At 41.5% G+C, this 21,155-nt stretch overlaps 1 protein-coding gene across 1 annotated transcript in view; it reads left to right on the top strand.

Annotated features, from left to right (window-relative positions):
- The first annotated feature begins 1,217 nt into the window (after positions 1-1,217).
- The window catches only part of LOC122938205 (cadherin-19-like), a 357,445-nt gene continuing 337,507 nt past the window's right edge, over positions 1,218-21,155 (top strand). Inside the window, exon 1 of the mRNA XM_044293570.1 lies at positions 1,218-1,430. The gene's annotated coding sequence lies outside the window, so the exon portion shown is untranslated. The remainder of the gene's footprint in view (positions 1,431-21,155) is intronic.

Genomic DNA, 21,155 nt, shown 5'->3' on the forward strand with positions numbered 1-21,155 from the left:
ATCTGGTTCAGGACCAGGGTCCTTTTTAAGACCAGGACCAGACACAATTTAACTGTTTTTCACACACATTAGCTTTTTTATTATTTGGACTATCAATTTCATTTTTTTATGAGTTTTCTGCTTTCTTTTAGTATAATATTTTTATACATGTAGGTTTACAAAACAGTTAAGTTTTCTTTTTACAATCTAGATATTATTTAGAACTTTTAATTTGTGTTCATCATTGTTTACAATAAATCTTTATATATTATATGTTCTACTTCCAGTCCAACTTCTTGGCTAGCTGTACAGCAATTTGCAAGGGAAAGGTGTTTCTGGTGGGTTATTTTTGTGTAATTTATTTATTTTTACTTTTTAAAAATTGTGTGGTCTAATTGTATGGTTCTCTTTTTTCATCTACCAAAGCACTAATAATTATAAAAAAATACTATTATTGTATAAAATATAAAATCATCATTTCTGTGTGCATAGTGGAGGAGGAAACAATGGGGTAGTAATCACTATGGTGGCACTAAGGAGGGGATTTGATGCACAGGGGGCACTCTCTGGGACATTATGTATATAGATGGCTCCACAGGGGTTGGGGTTAAAAAAATTAAAAAAGCCAATTTAACTCTTCCATTTTTAATGTAAGTTTTTAATGGCCATTAAAGAACAGATGCAAAATGGCCATTAAAAATAAACAGTTGGCCAAAAAATGGTCGAAAAATAGCCATGTGGGATCTGTCAAGTACCTAAATAAAGTTCAGTTCTTTCTTTCGCAGAATGATTTCATGTTTTGTAGAGTTTCATCCTGCCTAAAAAGTCTGACACTAAAATGCATTAAAATTACTTTTTCATTTTATATGCTTTTGATTTTCCAAAAATGTTCACATCTTTCAAATCCAGTTGAATCCCAAATTTATAAAGGCAATGAAATAAGATATGCCATGTAAAACTGTTAATATGACTGACTTTGATTTCCATAAAATGTACTACATACTGCTAATTATTTCCTGATATGCAGAGAAAAAAAAAATAATGCAACATTTTCCCCTATAAAATTGTATCTATTAAGTAGAAGCATTTCCACTGGGAGGCTACAAAACTAGACAAATAGCCTTGTGACAGAGTCAAACAGAGGACAGTGTCATTTAGGTTACAAACTACACTTGTACAAGATGCATAACTTACAAGGGTAGTCTTCTTCTTGAGCTTGAACTTTGCTTGCTGAAGCTTTCTGCATTTTAATCTAATGAGCTGAATGAACATCAGAGAAATCTCATTATGCAATATACAAAAGTCCTTGTGTTCCCTGTTTACCACCCAGTACACCCAAAATAGCAAGCAGTAAAATACTGGGAGTTTTGTAAAACTGAACACAAGAGCTTTTTACTGGAAACAGGGTGGATGATGTGGACTTTTACCAAACTAATACAAGATGATAGTGTGTAAGTATGCAATATTTTAACTTTCTTGAAAACATATTTCTAAATTTTGTAAAATTTTCCCCTAATGGTTGAACTCTTGAATTTAAACATGAAATCCTCACATTTAGGTGAATGATATTGCAATTGAATTGCATATTGTTCTGTGTGATTTGTTATATACTAGATAAAGAGAACGTTTAAAATTTGCTACAATTTTATCTGTTCAAAGTACCTTCTATGTTCCTCTAAATCTATTTGATCTGGATATTTGTTTAAGCTATAACATTTCTCCTGTATCACATATGCTATATGCATTTTGTAATTTTAATGAAAGCTTTCTTATGCATTTGATTAGCATAACATTCCTTCTGGGAGCTTATAAGCAAAGGTTTACATACAAGTATATCAAAGGTTAATATGTGATTAGAGAGTGGCACTAAGAGTCTAGATTATTGAACTTTTCATAATATTGTAATTTTCGGAGATACTGACCTATTTTTTAATTAGCTGTAAGCAATAATCATCAATATTAAAAGAAACAGATCACCCTGTTTATAATTAATCTATATAATATAAGTTTACATTTTTAAATTGAATGACTAAAATAAATTAACTTTTCAATGAAATTCTACTTTATTGAGATGCACTAGTATACACCTGCAACATGCAGAAAGTACATTTCTTAAATAATGAGTAGCTTAAAATATTTAGCATTTAGAATCAAATGTAATTAATATTTAGTAAAAAATGTACTTCAGAGAGATGTAAAGATAAACAAATTGATTCTATCGATTCAAAATTCATCCCAAATTTCTTGTGGTCTGTTTGATGAATCAGTGAAAAAAAACAGAGCCTTGTAGAAAATATATAAAAAATATAAATAATCTGAATTAAAATAAAAAAATAAACATACCTTCTCAATCTTCCATTAATGTTTGCCTGTCTGCCAGTTTTCTTTGTTCTAACTGATATAGCGACAAAATGTTGTTTTGACATGTGACCATGGCAGCCAATCACAGTTGTTAATAAGGATAGGTTCTAAAGTCAAATGTTTAGTCAATGTGCCATCAATGCAGTAGTGTAAACTAAAACAAGCAGCGCTAAATACTGGTAAACATAAGAGTTTTTTCTGGGTCTAAGATATTGGTGACCTATTTATAAGACAGGTTATCAATAGAAATGAGCAAATTGAAGTTGACTAAGCAGAATTTGATCCGAATTTCAGGAAAAATTCTTTAAAAAGTTGAATTTCCTATTTTTTTTTTAAATGGCTGCTACAGATGTTAGGGTGGGTTCACATCACCGTTATTTATTCCTTTATTGTTATAACTTGGTTATAACTGAAAATACCGGAATCAGTAACGCGGAAATTAAAATAGAAGCCTTTTGATGTCCGGTTTGGAAAACAAAGTCCTGTCGACACAACTTTATTTTCCGTCCTGCATAACGGAAACCAGACGGATCCGTTATGCTTGCCCATTGGCTTTTATTATGGCAGATCAAAACGGAATGCCTCTTAAAGGCTTCCGTTTTGTTTTCCGCTTTATGGATTCGGTTATTTTCTGTTATAACCAAGTTATAACGGAAAACAATAATGGAAAGCGTAATGGTAATGTTAACCCACCTTATAAATAGGAAATAAAAAGCCCAGGAATGAGGGATCACCAATTATGCCATGCAGACCGCCAATCAGCAGATAGCCAGTCCCTGACAAGGCTCAGCCCTATAAAAAGTCTCCTCCTGCCCGGTCTCCGCCATATTCCAGTGAACTTAGTGCATGGAGAGACATAACGTTATAATAGAGAGGCATTATTTACACTATAGAAAATAGAGGAGGGACCAATTGAACAGTGTAAAGCCTGGCTATTAGGAGCTATGCTATTACACTTTGCTGCACTAATTGGGGTTAAAAAGCATTCTAATACTACTGATTTTAGGTTGTCTGCATTCTTTTACAGCTTGTGCATAAAATAGCGTCTGAGCCAGCAGGGTGCTAGCATGGCCATGAGTCAGCAGGGTGGCAGTAGTGTAAGGTCTGGAGCCAAACATGCCCAAGGTAGACTGTCTGCTACTTAGGAGCCTATCAGTCCAGAAAGAACTAGCAGTGCACAGGTTCCTGGAGGCAGCAGCAGTAGGCAGTCAGCACACAGTGGTAAGAGGAAAATGCCATAATCGCCAGTGAGGGAATTTTTCATCAAGCCACCAGAGGACGTCAGTTGGCCATTTGTAGAATCTGTGGGCAGAAGATGAAATGTAGCCAGGGTGCAAATGTTGGCAGTACTGCCCTTCATCAACACATGCAGCATCATCATAAAGTGGCCTGGGAAAATGGTGGTGCTAATGTAGTGGTACAGCCTGATGCAGCAAAAGTTGCATCACCCAGTGGCCCACACCCCTTCTCCAATATTCAAGGATCCACCACCTCAGCAGAAGGTATCTGTGTTTCCTTCCGATTATCTACTGGTCCTGTTGCTCCTGCTCCTCCTCCTACTCCTTTTCACTCATTTTGTCAGCAATCGATCACCAAGGTGATTGCAAAAAGTCAACAATATGTATGCACTCATCCAACAGCTTGGAAGCTGAACGTGCGCTTGGCCAAGTTGCTGGTACTACAGGCCCTCCCTTTTCATATGGTTGACTCCTTTCAGAGAACTAATGGCTTGTGCTGAGCCAAGGTGGAGAGTCCTAAACTGTCATTACGTCTCCAAAAAGGCTTTACCAGCCTGTCGGTGTCAGCAGCACCAATGAGCTGTAACTACAGTTAAGAACAATATCTGTCCTTTATGGCCTACTGGGTAAATGTGGTTCCTGCCCAGCCACACCAGCAACTCAGCCAAGTGACAGCATTGACGCCTTTACATTCTCAAGCTGTGAGTCCTGCGGCCAATGTCCTCATCTGCCTCCTCATCTTCCACTTTGTCCTCAGGTTCCACTGCAGGCACAATTCGGAGTGTTCCAGCAGCCTGTCACCTATGCAGAGCACACTGTTCTGCACTTGCTTTGCCTGGGTGAATGGAGTCACACCAGGGAGTAAATCAAATCCTGGCTCTCTTCTCACCAATTGAAAATCGGGACCATAATCACTGACAATGGGAAGCATATCGTGTTGGTGCTGCATCAAGTAGGGCTTACCCATGCACTCTGCATGGCACAAGTCGTTAATCTGGTTGCAAATCGGTTCCTGAAGTCTTACACCCAAATGCAGGACATTCTGAAAAAGGCGAGGAAACTGTGAATGCACTTCAGCCACTCTTACCCAGCAAAAAACGCTCTCCTTGAGCAGCAAAGGCAGATGACCGTTCCCCAACATCGCCTAATATGTGACGTTTCCACCCGTTGGAACTCCACCCTCCACATGTTGGACTTACTATATGAGCAGAGGAAGGCCGTAAATGATTTCTTGGTGATACAAGGAGCACCCCCCTGTCTAACTTCGACGTTAACCAGTGGCAGCTCATGCGTGACACCTACAGTTTGCTCCGGCCCTTTGAGTAGGCCACTTTATTTGTCAGTCACAAGGACTACAGGTTGAACAACATCACATCCTGGAGAAGATGCTGATAAATCTGGCTGACCAGGGGACAGGAGACATGGCACCTACATCTCACGGCCACCTGAGCTCTGTGGGAGCTGAACTGGAGAAGGACATTTTTGCCAAAGCAATGTGTAAAGAAATGGGTAGTTTTTCTGCATAAGTGACAGGAGAGGAGCTAGAGGGCAATGAGAAAGACCAGGCAGATGACCCTGACATACTGTGTCAGTATTCAGTGGAGATGGAGGAAGGGAGTCCCTCCGAGTCCCTTGTGCGAATGGCCAGATGCATGCTAAGTTGATTGCATAGTGAAAGCTGTATTATCACCATTCAGCAGATGGATCACTACTGGCTCTCCAATATGCTAAACCCTCGAAACCCCTACAAAATGGGGCTTTTTTTCCACCCGCTGATAGGGAGGATAAACTCAACTACTATTGAGACATCCTATGTAGTGAGTTGGCTGTTGCATATGTGCGCCATCACCCATCCTCACGAAGGTCTGAGTAGGGGGAACTCTGCACTTACATTTCACTGCAATGGCTGCTAGAGGGAGTTGTGGGGCAGGAGCAGCACCAGATCTATCAGCAGCAACCTTAGTCTGGAGTCTCTAATGAACACTATTCTCCACTGGCTTACTGAAGAAACCACCCACCAGCAGCAGCAAGACATGGAGCAGAACCTGATCCAGCAGATGGTGGCATACATATACTGCTCCATGCCACCCCACATTCAAGATCCCCCCCCCCCCCGACTACTGGATCGCCAAACTTGATTTGTGGCCACAACTGGCAAAGTTTGCCTTGGACAAACTTTCCTGCCCAGCCAGAAGTGTGGCATCAGAGCAAGTAATTAATGCAGCAGAGGGCATATTTACCCCAAGGAGAACTCGCCTTTCCACCCAAAATGTTGAGAGACTGACCTTTGTAAAGATAAATCAGGTTGAATCAGCCAGGATTTCCACACGCCAATGTCTGATGCATCAGACTAGATCATTCTGGATGCCATACCCAAACTTAGTAAAAATAGACCTGTTTATTCTGGTCACCTGCTTCAGCCACTATTCTGATGCTACCAACCGCCAATGCCACATAACTACTATCACTGCTGGCATGTTCTCCTACTTCTATTTACTATCTTGTGCTGTTACTGCCACTGCTGTTGCCCCCCACTTCACAACTCTATGACTGGGTCACTATGTTGACTTCTTGTCTGGTTGCCACCCTCTCCACATTGTAACTGGGCCACTTTGTTGACTCCTCATGTGGCTGCCACCCTTCCTGACACTGTAACTGGGCCACTGTGTTGACACCTCATGTGGTTGCCACCTCACCACTCTGTGACTGACCACTATGTTGACTCCTCATGCGGTTGCCATCCTCCCCACTCTGTGACAGGGCCACTAGTGTCCTTGTTTGGCCTTATTGACATCAACTTTTATTTTACCCTTCTCATCTGTCAGAACAACGAAAAAATGAAAAACACAACAGATCCTGTCTTTGGAGCATCCATAAGGCCTGTATCATAATTTGAAAGTTAAAATCAGGAGTGGGTACAAAACCCACAAGGCAAATATTCCAATCATGTGTCATCTGTTTTGTATCCTCTCCTGTTGCTTTTTGGCTTTAGCCATTGACCTGTTAGGATAAGTTCACAGTTTTGGCCTTGTAACTGAGCAAATAAGTGAAGTGTGAACTTATTCTAAGATGATGCCTGTCAACTGCCTGTCATACAAACACAAAGTAACTGTTTCACTACCACAGTGGACTACCTATGCAATGCAGAGTGTAGTGCACCAATCTACAGGCTCTCTGCAACCGGGAAATATCAGATTTTTATAGCGCTTCGTCTCAAATAAGTTAGGATCAAATTATGGGGGGAAATTTGGTGAAGCAACCAAATCAAATGTTTAAAAACTTTGCTCATCTCTAGTTATCAATATCAGATTGGTGATAGTCCGACACCCTTGTACCCCCACAAATGATCTGTGGTCACGGTTCCGGGAAATAGTGTACAAAGTCTGAACACCACAGCTGTGTACACTGTGTATTTGCCATTCTTGGGCACTGCAGCTGATTCTCCTTTTCAAGTGAATAGGAACTAAGCTGCAATACTCAAAAATGGCCCTATATATTGTCTATGGCGCTGTGGTGTTCTAGTTCTGTGCAATGTTTTTTTTTTTTCTGGAACGGAGGATGTATGGGCAGCGTCTTCATTACATTTCTACTAGTCTGTCATTAAGCTCATGATTATCATTCCTGTTTCTTTTATCACCTGATGTTGTGTACTTAAACCATTTGTAGTGCTGTGGCATTATGTGTTGTTCTATATGTATTTTCAGCAATAGCGATGTGCACCTGCGCATTGGGATGTGCTGACCTCCCCCCTCTTTGTTTTGTAGTTTGTATGGGAGTTGTGGCTGACTCCTATTTGGTCGTGCACTCCTGTGGCCTGTTTTGCGTCATGGGCTGATTTTAATTAGCATGAGTACATAGTTTCTCAGCATGCATGCTGGTATTTGTAGTCCCTGGATTCATTGGAGGCCATTTTGGCACCATAGAGATATAAACCAAAAGGGACCCAGCATGCATGTGGGACCTACACTTCCTGAATTTCATGGTCGCTGTTATGGCACCCAACAGGTGAGTTTAGTGTTATAGAGATCGCCTTGGCGTGCGGCAGACGGGCTCAAATAATTTTGTACAAAATGTATTTGCTAAGCATCTCTAATTTATTAGCATAGCATGTGCAATACAATATACCTTTGTACTTTATTTGATTTGTAGAGTGCTGTTGCATTATGTGTTGTTCTATGTGTACTTAAACCATTGTTTTGTATGTACAGTACCATTGGATTAATTATACAGTCTATTTAGAGCTACAACTTACAATGCAGGTGGTGAACTATGACATTTACATCTTGGAATAGCTGAGTAGATGCAACAGATTTTTCAAGTCAACATATCTTCTTTTGATAATTATGCAAAAGAATATAAAGAATACCATATAAAGAATGAATATAAGCGAAGCTTAGTGTCGCAACATATACAGTATAATCTACAGTTATTACTAGGTCAAATTTCCATAACATGGCTTAATCTCTATTACAATTCAATTAAACATACACAACTCCAAATTTTAGTACAATCTGTGTACCCCAATAAATATCCAGGGTACAGAATAGCCATTTATAAAACAGTAATAGAAGTAGTCAATTCCATATCAATAGTAAAGATGAATCCCTATGAACTATCTCCAGTGTGTTATCCACATTGAATCCTCTCACACTACTATGGAAGGAAGAGCACAGGAACATGTACTAAGTGGTATGCTAAAATGTTTACCAAAGTAAACACTGGCTGACCACAGTGACTCTGTATGCCTTTCACCAAGCTTTGTCAGGAGAATTTGACTCAGTAATGATTTTGTAGGTTATATACAATTTGATGCTTGTATTAGTAAGTTAGTTCTCCTAATATATTTTAAAAACCTGTAGTGCTCAATTTCTGTAATAGCTGCTCACACAGTACTTCCTAATCCTAGTCCAACCCTAGGCTAGCACCTTTAGGTTGAGTTCACACGGGCGAGTATTCCTGCGTGGGTGCAATGCGGGAGGTGAACGCATTGCACCCGCACTGAATCTGGACCTATTCATTTCTATTGGGCTGTGCACATGAGCGGTGATTTTCACGCATCACTTATGCGTTGCGTGAAAATCGCAGCATGCTCTATATTGTACGTTTATCATGCAACGCAGGCCCCATAGAAGTGAATGGGGCTGCGTAAAAATCGCAAGCATCTGCAAACAAGTGCGGATGCGGTGCGATTTTCATGCACGTTTGCTAGGAGACGATCGGGATGGAGACCCAATCATTATTATTTTCCCTTATAACATGGTTATAACGGAAAATAATAGCATTCTAAATACAGAATGCATAGTACAATAGCGCTAAAGGGGTTAAAAAATAAAATAAAAAATTAACTGACCTTAATCCACTTGCTCGCGCAGCCGGCATCTCTTCTGTCTTCTTTTTTGCTGTGTGCAGGAAAAGGACCTGTGGTGACGTCACTCTGGTCATCACATGGTCCGTCACATGATCTTTTACCATGGACTATGTGATGACCGGAGTGACATCACCACAGGTCCTTTTCCTGCACACAGCAAAAAAGAAGACAGAAGAGATTCCGGCTGCGCGAGCAAGTGGATTAAGGTGAGTTAATTTTTAAAACCAAACATGCCGATTTTTCTCACGCGAGTGCAAAACGCATTACAATGTTTTGCACTCCCGCGGAAAAATTGCGCATGTTCCCGCAACGTACCCCGCACCTTTTCCCGCAACGCCAGTGTGAACTCAGCCTTAATGTCTTGGAGATTCTGGGAGATTGCAGCTGATAAGGCTGCTAAATTGTGAATAGAACTATGTAATATAATATAGCATAAGCAGTAGTCTGACAAGTAATTAAATAAATTTAGCAAGGTAATAAACATTCTAAGTAGAATGCACAGCAATCAGCCACAACATTAAAATCACCTAACAAATATTGTATATTGTGAGCCCCATTGTGCCACTAAAACTATTCTGATTAATGAAAACACAAATTCCACAACAACTCTAAAGTTGTGCTGCACTGAATTGAAATTAAATGTTAGCAACAGATACTTTAAGTCCCGTAATTTGTGAGGTGGAGCTTCCATGGATCAGACTTTTTTTTCCAGCACCCCCTACCCCTACTAGTGTTGATAGTAAGCAAATTTTAATCGTGAATATCGGCACTTCGAGAATTTGCGAATATTTAGAATATCACAAAATATATTCGTAATCACGAATATAAATTTTTATTTTTTTTTACCGCCTCTCGACCGCCTAATGCAGGCATGCGTCCTGCAGGCGGTCGGGTTGTTCCTCGTTGACACGCCGACGCGTCATCCAGCGGCTCACAAGTTAATCTACAGCCTGCCAGCGATGATCATTCGCTGGCAGGCTGTAGATGTTAAAATAATCGCATCAGAAAGGTATATTAGACTCTGTTTTGTTAACAGCGTCTAATATACCTGCTACCTGGTCCTCTGGTGGTCCCTTTTGCTTGGCTCGACCACCAGAGGACACAGGCAGCTCTGTAAGTAGCACCAAACACCACACACACATTACCCCCCCTGTCACTTATTAACCCCTTATTAACCCTTGATCACCCCATATAGACTCCCTGATCACCCCCTGTCATTGATCACCTCCCTGAAAGGCTCCATTCAGGTGTCTGTATGTGTTTCGCGGATCCTCAAAACACGGACACTTGCAATGTGCTTTCCGCATTTTGCGGATCCGCATTCAGTCCGCCCCAGCTCTGTGACAGAATTTTTTTTTCTGATCACTGCAAAAACACTGTAAAATCGCTGCGGAGCTATAAAGATCACTTTTGAGGGGCATGGCGAGTTCATAGATTTTTTTTTTGGCACAAGTTAGCGGAAATTGTATTTCTTTTTGTTTTTTCTTACAAAGTCTCATATTCCACTAACTTGTGACAAAAAATAAAATCTTACATGAACTCACCATACCCCTCATGTAATCCAAATGTGTAAAAATGCCCTGTGAAATCCTAAAGGTACTCATTGGAATTTGGGCTCCTTTGCGCATCTTGGCTGTAAAAAAGTGTCACTCATGTGGTATCGCCGTACTCTTTTTTGCAGCCTAGGTGCGCAAAGGGGCCCAAATTCCAATGAGTACTTTTAGGATTTTACAGGGCATTTTTTACGCATTTGGATTTCAAACTACTTCTCACGCTTTAGGTCCCCTAAAATTCCAGGGCAGTATAAATACCCCATTTTGGAAAAAAGACACCCCAATTTATTTCGCGAGGGGCATGGCGAGTTCATGTAAAATTTTATTTTTTGTCACAAGTTAGTGGAATATGAGACTTTGTAAGAAAAAAAAGAAAAAAAATATAATTCCATTTCTGCTAACTTGTGACAAAAACTAAAAACTTCCATGAACTCACTATGCCCATCAGAAAATACCTTAGGGTGTCTACTTTCTGAAATGGGGTCATTTGTGGGGTGTTTCTACTGTCTGGGCATTGTAGAACCTCAGGAAACATGACAGGTGCTCAGAAAGTCAAAGTGCGTACATTTAATTTTATGCACCATAGTTTGTAAACGTTATAACTTTTACCCAAACCAATAAATATACACTTATTGCTTTTTTTTTTATCAAAGACACATAGAACAATAAATTTAGAGAAAAATTCATATAGAAATGGAGTTTTATTTGAAAAATTTTACAGCAGAAAGTGAAAAATGTAATTTTTTTGCCAAAATTTTGGTCAATTTTGATTAATATAAAAAAAAAGTAAAAATGTCAGCAGCAATGAAATACCACCAAATAAAAGTTCTATTAGTGAGAAGAAAAGGAGGTAAAATTAATTTGGGTGGTAAGTTGTATGACCGAGCAATAAACCGTGAAAGTAGTGTAGTGCAGAATTGTAAAAAGTGGTCTGGTCATTAAGGTGGTTTAAGCTAGGGGGGCTGAAGTGGTTAAATAACCAGTTCATGCAAATTTTTATGTGAAAATGTTTATGCAAATTTTAGGCGAATTTTTCGCAATCAAGAAAATAATGCCTGTAGATCACAAATTCGAGAATTTTCGAATATATGGCGAATATTCGCCCAAATATTTGCAAAATATCTCAAATTCAAATATTGCCTTTTCCGCTCATCACTAACCCCTACCTCATATGCTTCATCAGATTCACATATGGGAACTTTAAAGGCAAAATGAAGCTTGAACTAGTTGTCATGTTCCTGAAACCATTCACAACAATGTTTGCCGTATAGCAGGGTAAATTATCCAGTGTTGCAATAAAATTAATAATAATAATGTAATTTTTAGGTAGGTGTTGCCTTGTGTAGTGGTCTTCTGGTTGGATGTTACAACTGTCACTCACAGATGAGGGACTATGAAGCAGCTCAATACAGAAGGTTGGTGGGAAGATCAGATTGTTTTTGGTGACGCCATTTCTGAGTATACCCAGTACATTACTTACTGGGAAAGATTGATGATGTACTGATTTTTTGGGAGAGTGACATTGACACTTTTCGTGATTTTGAAAGTAAATTAAATTCCAATACGATTGGAATGCACTTCATGTATGAGATACATCCAGATTCCATACACTTTTTGGATCTGAAAATATATAAGGACATACAGGGATGCATCCAGACAGAAATCTATCGGAAACCAACCTCCACAAACAGTTTTCTACAGCTGGCATCCCAAGGCCTTAAAGTGTGGGATACCAGTTGAACAATGTCTATTGACAAAAATAAATTGCTCTACTGTAGAGACTTTCCAACAGGAGGCCAATGAATTGTACAAATGTTTTAGAGCCAGAGGTTATCCGAGGAAAATACAAAAAACGGCCTATAATCGGGCTAAACAAGAAAATAGGGATAACTTACTCAGTATTAAATCCAAGAGTGGGACTGACACTCCCACAGTGAAAACCATACGCTGCATAGAAACTTATGACAGCCATCAGCAACAAATACTGCATATACTAAGGAAGCATTGGAACATACTCACCAGTGATCCTGACCTGAGACAGGTCATTCCAAGGTATCCTAGTGTGACATATAGGAGGGGATGGAACCTCCGGGATCAACTTGTTCATAGTTTTCTACCTGAGGAGAAATTGATGGACACATCTAAAATCAAGACTAAACCGAAAGTAATGGGATCCTACCCGTGTGGTAGTTGTACGCTTTGTAAATTCCTACCCAGAGTGAAAAGGTTTCGCAACCCCACTGATGGACATGAATATGAGATTCGGGACTACTTTAATTGTAAAAGCACTGTTATTGTACATGTGGCCTCCTGTAATTGTCCCAAACTATATGTTGGGAAGACAATACAGGAGTTTTGAAGGAGGATTTCTGGTCATTTGAGTGCAATTAATACCAAAAAAGACACGTCCCTATATAGACATATCTCATATGTTCACAATGGAAATTTGGAAGTACTAAGATTCTGGGGTTTGTCACAGATGAGATTGGGACCTAGACAAGGCAATCTGAAGGAAGAAGCTTAGTGGATCTATAGGCTACAGACCCTAAGTCCACTTGGATTGAATGAGAGCTTCTCCTATGTCGCTTTTTTATGAAGCCTCAAGGATTCACGGTCACCATTAATATGTGACAACCCGAGACTTAATTTATAACCCCTTAAATTACACCTATTTGGTAATGCTGGGTCTTCTGCCACCTGGTTCTATTCTATTAATAATATGTGTATGCCATACTGATATCAGGGCACTAATATATACCCCCTTGATTTATCTAGTGCCCTTCTTTTATCCTTAACTCAAATTGGCAATGTGTCTCATTTGATCACTCCACCAGTATTACTATTTGTCTTATAGACTGGTGTTTATTGTCCACATATATGTCATGTACATGACACAATTTACTGATTGGTTATACTGCTGGAGGTGTTGGCCACTTGACCTTATGACTGTCAACTCGACCTTTGACGTGATCTCACCTCATTGGAGGAGTGATACAGGTCTTATGAGGTATTTCTAGAGCTACTTAGGACATTCTCACCTCCTGATCACAGGATTAATCTTACTCCATTGGAGAATCGGGACAAGTCCTGCACGCAAGTCCTGGATACAGACAGTGCAGATTGATGTCATATAAGGCCCCACCTCCTGTTCACATGACTATAATGACAAAAAATAGTAGTGGAATCGCACTCACCAGATCTTGAGGTCATCCGGTATGCAACAGCCTACCTGGAGTCCAAGATTCATCAGGGCTCCTACGTAATAAGTCCAAGAAAAGAAGATGGAGGCAGCATGTCCAGTATAAAAAATCCCTTTAATGGGAACCGACAAGTGAACAGACGTGCAACAGGTTGTGACGTTTCGGCTGATCCACAGCCTTTATCAAAAACTTGATGGTCATCAGTCATGTGTTCTCACCTGATTGGCTGGTCACCACAGGTCCTGCATCGCATTTCCACTTTCCACTCTAGGCACCACCTTCCGATCACATGACTACTATAGTCATCAGTCATGTGAATTCACCTGATTGGCTGGTTACTACTGGTTCTTACTCCATTGGAGAATCGGGATAGATAATGCACGTGAGTCCCTAAAATAGGCAGTGCTGACCAACGTCATCCAAGGCCCCACCTCCCGGTCACATGACTATAATGGTCATCAGTCATGTGACCTCACCTGATTGGCTAGTCACCACAAGTCCTGCATCGCATTTCCACTTTCCACTCCAGGCATCACTTTATGATCACATGACTACTATAGTCATATAACTATAATGGTCATCAGTCATGTGACCTCACCTGATTGGCTAGTCACCACAGGTCCTGCATCGCAGTTCCACTTTCCACTCCAGGCACCACCTTTTGATCACATGACTACTATAGCCACGTGATCTCACTTGATTGGTTGGTTACCTGGTCAATCTTGGTAAATGCATTAGGATTGGTGGAGTGATTGCTTCATATTTAGATCACCCCTTTTTGAGTAGGAGGTACCCAGTGAGCAGTTAGCTCATTGGTTTAGGTTAAAATGAAGGGTGGAGACTTTTCCATTTAAGAGGGCATCTAAGTGCGCGTCGGCGCTATTGCTCCAAACTCCTGATGAAGCCGCATCGTGGGGAAACATGTTGGATGGAGGAGTGTTAGGCGTTGCATTTTAGGCAGGAATGAAGGTTGAATGTGACCTGTGTATATGTGTGACCACCATTGTTTGTACAGGGGCAGATATCTTAGGCCTGTGATACACAATACAGAGATATAGCTTTTAGGGACAGGAATTAAGTTTTGTGTGTTGGTACTGAGCCACAGTGCCTATACAACAGAACTGATTAGTACCCTTGGTCTGAATGCTAATTGATTAAATAAGAGTTGCACAAATAAAACTATACCATTACCATTGGCAATAATTGCTACGAGTTTCTGGGAGACTGTAAGATAACATTCAATGGTAGCAACCTAGATTGCACCTAATTGTTTATTAATGAACTCTAAGTCTCGCACAGCAGAACCACACATGTAAACTACACCTGATCCTTAATGTAGTCTAGCTATCCTCAGTTCTGTGCAGTGGCGTCTCTAGCTTTAAAATTTTGGGGGGGCACACTGGGGGCCAGGACAAAAGTAGGGGGGGCAGCTATAACAACGATACATTTACATAAGTACGCTTAGAAATGCTGCGATACTTTACCCAATACCTAAAACCACAACAGGGAAGAAAAGTCCAGCTGTCTGTGGATGACACTTTTATATAGTGGGGGATCTGTGGATGACACTGCTATGGGGGGATCTGTGGATGCCACATACCGTATATAGCATCTTATGCTATATGTGTCATCCACAGATCCACCCCATAACAGTGTCATCCCCATTTCCCCCTCCATAACAGTGTCATCCACAGATCTCCCTCCTTATAACAGTGTCATCCACAGATCTCCCTCCCCGCCACTCACAGGAGTGTACATATATAACAAACATATTTCACATGAACACTTACAGTTACTTGGCTTGGCCCTTGGGGATCTCGGACGGCACTTCAACACTTGGCCGGGGGCTCGGCGGAGCTGATGTTGTGTTTTATCCTAATGAGAAAGATTTCATAATAAGGATTTGGAGAAGGGGCAGAGGGATAGCAGAGCAGGGAGAGGCTGGTGCTGCTACTAGGGGGTCATACCATGGGGGAGTAATAAAGCCCACCATAATGCCCCCCAGTAGAAATAATTCTCCTTATAATGTGACAATACCCCCTTTTGCCCCCAGTTGAGCTAATGTCCCCCATAATGTGCCAGTATAAAATACCCCTATATAGTGCCCCTAGTGAATGCCTCCATAGTGCTCCTCTCCCCCTTCCTGCTAGTGCCCCCCCATAATGTACCAGTATAAAATGCCCCATATATCGTGCCCCAGTAGATGCCCTCAGTGTCCCCCATAATTTGCAAGTATAAAATACCCCTTCTTAGTGCCCCCGTAGATGACTCCATAGTAATCCTCTCCCCCCTTCCCCATAGTACCCACCATAATGTGTCCCAGTTTAAAATGCTACTGTACAGAGCCCCCCATATAAAACACCCCTTCTTTGTGGCCTCAGTAGATGCCCCTATAGTGCCCACCAATAATGTGCCAGTAATAAGTGCCCTCAATAACGTGCCACTGCCAGTAACAAGAGCCCCCATCACGTGCCAGTAACAAGAGCCCATCACGTGCCAGTAATAAGCCCACCATCACGCGCCAGTAATAAGCCCCCCCATCATGTGCCAGTATTAAGCCCCCCATCATCATGTGCCAGTATTAAGCCCCCCCATCATCATGTGCCAGTATTAAGCCCCCATCATCATGTGCCAGTATTAAGCCCACCATCATCATGTGCCAGTATTAAGCCCCCCATCATCATGTGCCAGTATTAAGCCCACCATCATCATGTGCCAGTATTAAGCCCCCCCATCATCATGTGCCAGTATTAAGCCCCCCCATCATCATGTGCCAGTATTAAGCCCCCATCATCATCATCATCATCATCATGTGCCAGTATTAAGTCCCCCCCCCATTATCATCATGTGCCAGCCAGTATTAAGTCCCCCCATTATCATCATGTGCCAGCCAGTATTAAGTCCCCCCCATCATCATCATGTGCCAGTATTAAGTCCCCCCCATCATCATCATGTGCCAGCTAGTATTAAGTCCCCCCCCATCATCATCATGTGCCAGCCAGTATTAAGTCCCCCCCATCATCATCATGTGCCAGCCAGTATTAAGCCCCCCCATCATCATCATGTGCCAGCCAGTATTAAGTCCCCCCCATTATCATCATGTGCCAGCCAGTATTAAGTCCCCCCCCATTATCATCATCATGTGCCAGCCAGTATTAAGTCCCCCCCCATTATCATCATGTGCCAGCCAGTATTAAGTTCCCCCCCATTATCATCATGTGCCAGCCAGTATTAAGTCCCCCCCCCATTATCATCATGTGCCAGCCAGTATTAAGTCCCCCCCATTATCATCATGTGCCAGCCAGTATTAAGTACCCCCCCCCATTATCATCATGTGCCAGCCAGTATTAAGTACCCCCCCCATTATCATCATGTGCCAGCCAGTATTAAGTCCTCCCCCCCCATCATCATCATCATCATCATGTGCCAGTATTGTAATAAAATAAAAAAAACACTTATACTTACCTCAGTGTCAGCGATGCGATGCAGGCCTCTTCTGGCCTGTGTCCTGCGCTGTAAGGCTCAGGCGGCGTGATGACGTCATTGCGCCGCCTGCGCCGGCCTCTGATAGGCTGCCGGCCTAGTGCGCCGGCAGCCTATCAGAGGAAGGAGAGGGGACACACCTCTCTCTCCCCTGCACCGCCGCAGCACAGGCAGATTACAAGGGAGATGAGCGCAATGGAAGCGCTCATCTCCCTGTGCTTGACTGCGGCGGCGGCTCACTTGGCGGCGGGAACGGGGGCATTTTAGTTGGGGGGGCACATGGGGGGGCACAGCATGATGTAGGGGGGGCCGTGGCCCCCTCTGGCCCCCCCCTGGCGACGCCACTGGTTCTGTGACAGGCTCTGCGCCCATAAATAAACCAAATGGTCCATAAAGTGTGAGGTGGCACCAAATGCAAGTGAGGAACCTTCACCCCTCTCTCATTCCTGAAAGTTTTAACCTATCCCTGTAGGTCCAGATTTTAGATATGTTACAATAAAGTTATTTAGTTTAGGACCCCTACAGGGATTTTTGTCGGTCCACTGACCGAATTGAGTACTTGTCAAATTATCCTGAGCGCCCTAAAATTGTGCATATTTTTTTTTCCTTCTGGTTGGATGCTACAACTGTCACTCACAGGTGAGGGACTATGAAGCAGCTCAATACAGAAGGCAGAGTACACTTAACCTCCTTGGCACTTCCAGTAGCAGAGCTTGACATAATAAATGTTTGTATTCATGCTACTCCTGATAATAAAAGCTTCACAACAGTTATGTTTGTCCTGCTCTCCCTACTACCTGGTTTTGATGGCTCAGACACACAAATGTCTATCTTCTCCATCCAGCAGGCCCAGCTGCCCGAGTAACTCTGCTGTTCCCTCCATATAGACTGTGGAGTCTTCATCTTGCTGGCAATGCTTTTCATTGCCCTTAGGATACAACTATGTGCGTGCTCTCTCAGGTTCTTAAAGAGACAGTGCCCACCCTAATCTTCCCCAGCCAATAGGTGACTACACTGGGGTACTTAAGTATTCTTTCTCAGTTACATTTGTCTAGCCGTGTACAAAACTTTGCCTATTTCCTGTATTTGACCATAACCGTACCTCTGCTTGATCTCAGTTTTGAAATTGAGCTGCCCATTGTGATCTCAGACTGTTTATCAGATCACATGAACTCTCCCTGCCCTAACCTTGACCTGTCCATGACTACAGTTTTCCCTGATCCCTTGATGCTCCACATCGGTGTATTACTGTGGGTCAGCAGTCAGTCGAGTAGAGACAACTTCAAGAGGTAGCGGCCAGGTGGTTCCCCTGTAATGAAGCCCAGATACTTGTTAAACTGTGAAGACCTGCAGTATTACATAAATAATACTCTTAAGTGTAGCCTCAACTAGAGGTGAGCGAATCAAATGTGACAAAGTGGAATTGTTTACAAATTTAAGGAAAAATTTGATTTGCACCGAATGTGAATTTCTTTGCGCTTCGTAGTAACAAAATATATTTTTTTTTCTAGAATGGCTGCTGCATGTGAGAGGATATGGAGAAAGGAAGTCTGGGAAGGAGGGATCACCCATACTAACATGCATGCAGCCAATCAGCAGCCAGCCATCCCGGTGATGTCACAGCCGTATAAATACGGCAGCCATATTAGATTCTGCCATTCACCAGAGTACTTAGTGCAGGGAGAGACGTGTCTTCAGGCACTAGGGACAGTGATAGAAAAATCATTATTGTGCTAAAAAAAAAAAAACTATTTACAAGTGCAGGGAAAGATTATTTAAGATGTAGTGAAAGAATAGGGAGGAATCATTCCACTGCCTTTCTGTTGAACAGGGTTCAGTCAGGGAGGTGACAGCCTGGTTAATAGGAACAATCAGATTGCACATTGCTGCACTGACTGGTGATACAAATTGCCATTATACTGCTCTGTAATTCCAGCAAGCCATTCTTATTAGGGTGCAAGTCCTGCTTGATACAGGCATTAACAGGGTTCATTATAAGGAAATATCTCAATGTTTTATTTGCCCTTGTGCGGTGCAGTTGTATGTTCTAAAGCATTTTTTTTCTTGTATTAGTGGGAAAAAAGGGCTTATTAGCCGTTGTATGGTGAAGTGAAAAAATTACAGCCCTTTTTGTTGAATATTAGTGGCAAAAGTAAAAAATATTTGGCGCTCAGTGGTGCACTTATCTGTTTTAAAGCCCTTTTTTGCGTGTATTAGTGGAAAAAGGGAAAATAAATTGGCGCTCAATGGTTCAGTGAGATATTTTACAGCCCACGTTGCCGTGTATTAGTGGCAAAATACAAATACATCCGCCGTTCATAGTTGTACTTATCTGTTGAAAAGCCTTTTGTGTAAAAATAGAAAAAAATAGGGCCTAATTGCCATCCAATAGTACAGTGAGATATTTTACAGTACAGTTTGCTGTGTATTACTGGGGAAATACAAATAAATTTGCCTTTCATCGTAGCACTTATCTGTTGAAAAGCCTTTTGTGTGAAAATAGAAAAAAAATTGGGCCTAAATGCCGTTCAGCAGTGCAGTGAGATATTTTACAGCCCAGTTTGCCGTGTATTACTAGGGAAATACAAATAAATTCACCGTTCATCATAGCACTTTTCTGTTGAAAAGCCTTTTGTGTGAAAATAGAAACAAATGTGGGCTTAATTGCCGTTCAGCGGTGCAGTGAGATATTTTACAGCCCAGTTTGCCGTGTATTACTAGGGAAATACATATACATTTGCCTTTCATCGTAGCATTTATCTGTTGAAAAGCCTTTTGTTTGAAAATAGAAAGAAATTTATGCCTAAATGCCGTTCAGCGGTGCAGTGAGCTATTTTACAGTACAGTTTGCCGTTTATTACTAAGAACAAACAAATAAATGTGCCTTTCATAATAGCACTTATCTGTTGAAAAGCCTTTTGTGTGAAAATAGAAAACAATTTGGGCCTAATTGCCATTCAGCGGTGCAGTGAGAAATTTTACAGCCCAGTTTGCCATGTATTACTATGGAAATACAAATAAATTCGCCTTTCATCATAGCACTTATGTCACGGCGGACTGGATCTCAGATACACAGACAACCAAATAAACAAGTATCTCAGCGAAATGCTGGGGAAAGGTCACCTCCTAGCAAATCCCTGACTTCTCTCCCTATGCTGCTAAGCCCACATTCAGACCTTGAAGGTAGGCATAATGTGTCCTCATGCCTGGACTGCAAATACCCTAGAATCCCTGAGATGGTGAAAGGGGAGAAGGGGCAGAAGACACACAAACAGCCTAGACCGCAAATAACAAAAACAGAAACCAAACTTATCTGAGCTGGAACAGAAAATCCTTCCTTCCTTGAATCCAAGGCCAGACTGAATTCTATAACCCGCACGGCCCTCTGGAAGTGAAAGCAATTTAAGCCAATGACCCCACCCAGAGCACCTGAAGGAAGGCGGATCCAGCACGATTCCAAAACAAAACAAATAATTAGACACGTGCTGCCAATCTGACAGACCTCCACAGACCGTCCGAACAGGGCATGACAACTTATCTGTTGAAAAGCCTTTTGTGTAAAAATTGTAAAAAATGTTGTCATTTAGCGGTGCAGTTATATGTGGTGAAGCACTTTTCGCGGTATTGACCAAATTGCTTAATGGTGCACTTTTTTATGGGAGACAGGCTTTTTTGGGGAAAATTGATGGTTGATAGTAGACTTTCTTCTGTATGAACCAAATTCCATTATCCTTTCTTTGGTGAAAAATTTTATTGCAACCAGTTTGTCTTCGGTAAAATTGATGGGTGATTGTACACCTCCTTTTTCGGTATGGGCCAAATTATGTCGTCGTTGGTCCTGCAGTAAACATAATGAAAACTCTGATGACAACACACCAGCAGACTTTGCCTTTACTATCTATTCACAATTAAATCAAGCAGCCTCTAAATTGAAAACATTCATGTGTTTGTATCTGCTCCGTCTGCATTCGAT

Source organism: Bufo gargarizans, chromosome 5 (genome assembly GCF_014858855.1).
Source record: "Bufo gargarizans isolate SCDJY-AF-19 chromosome 5, ASM1485885v1, whole genome shotgun sequence".
Taxonomy (NCBI): domain Eukaryota; kingdom Metazoa; phylum Chordata; class Amphibia; order Anura; family Bufonidae; genus Bufo; species Bufo gargarizans.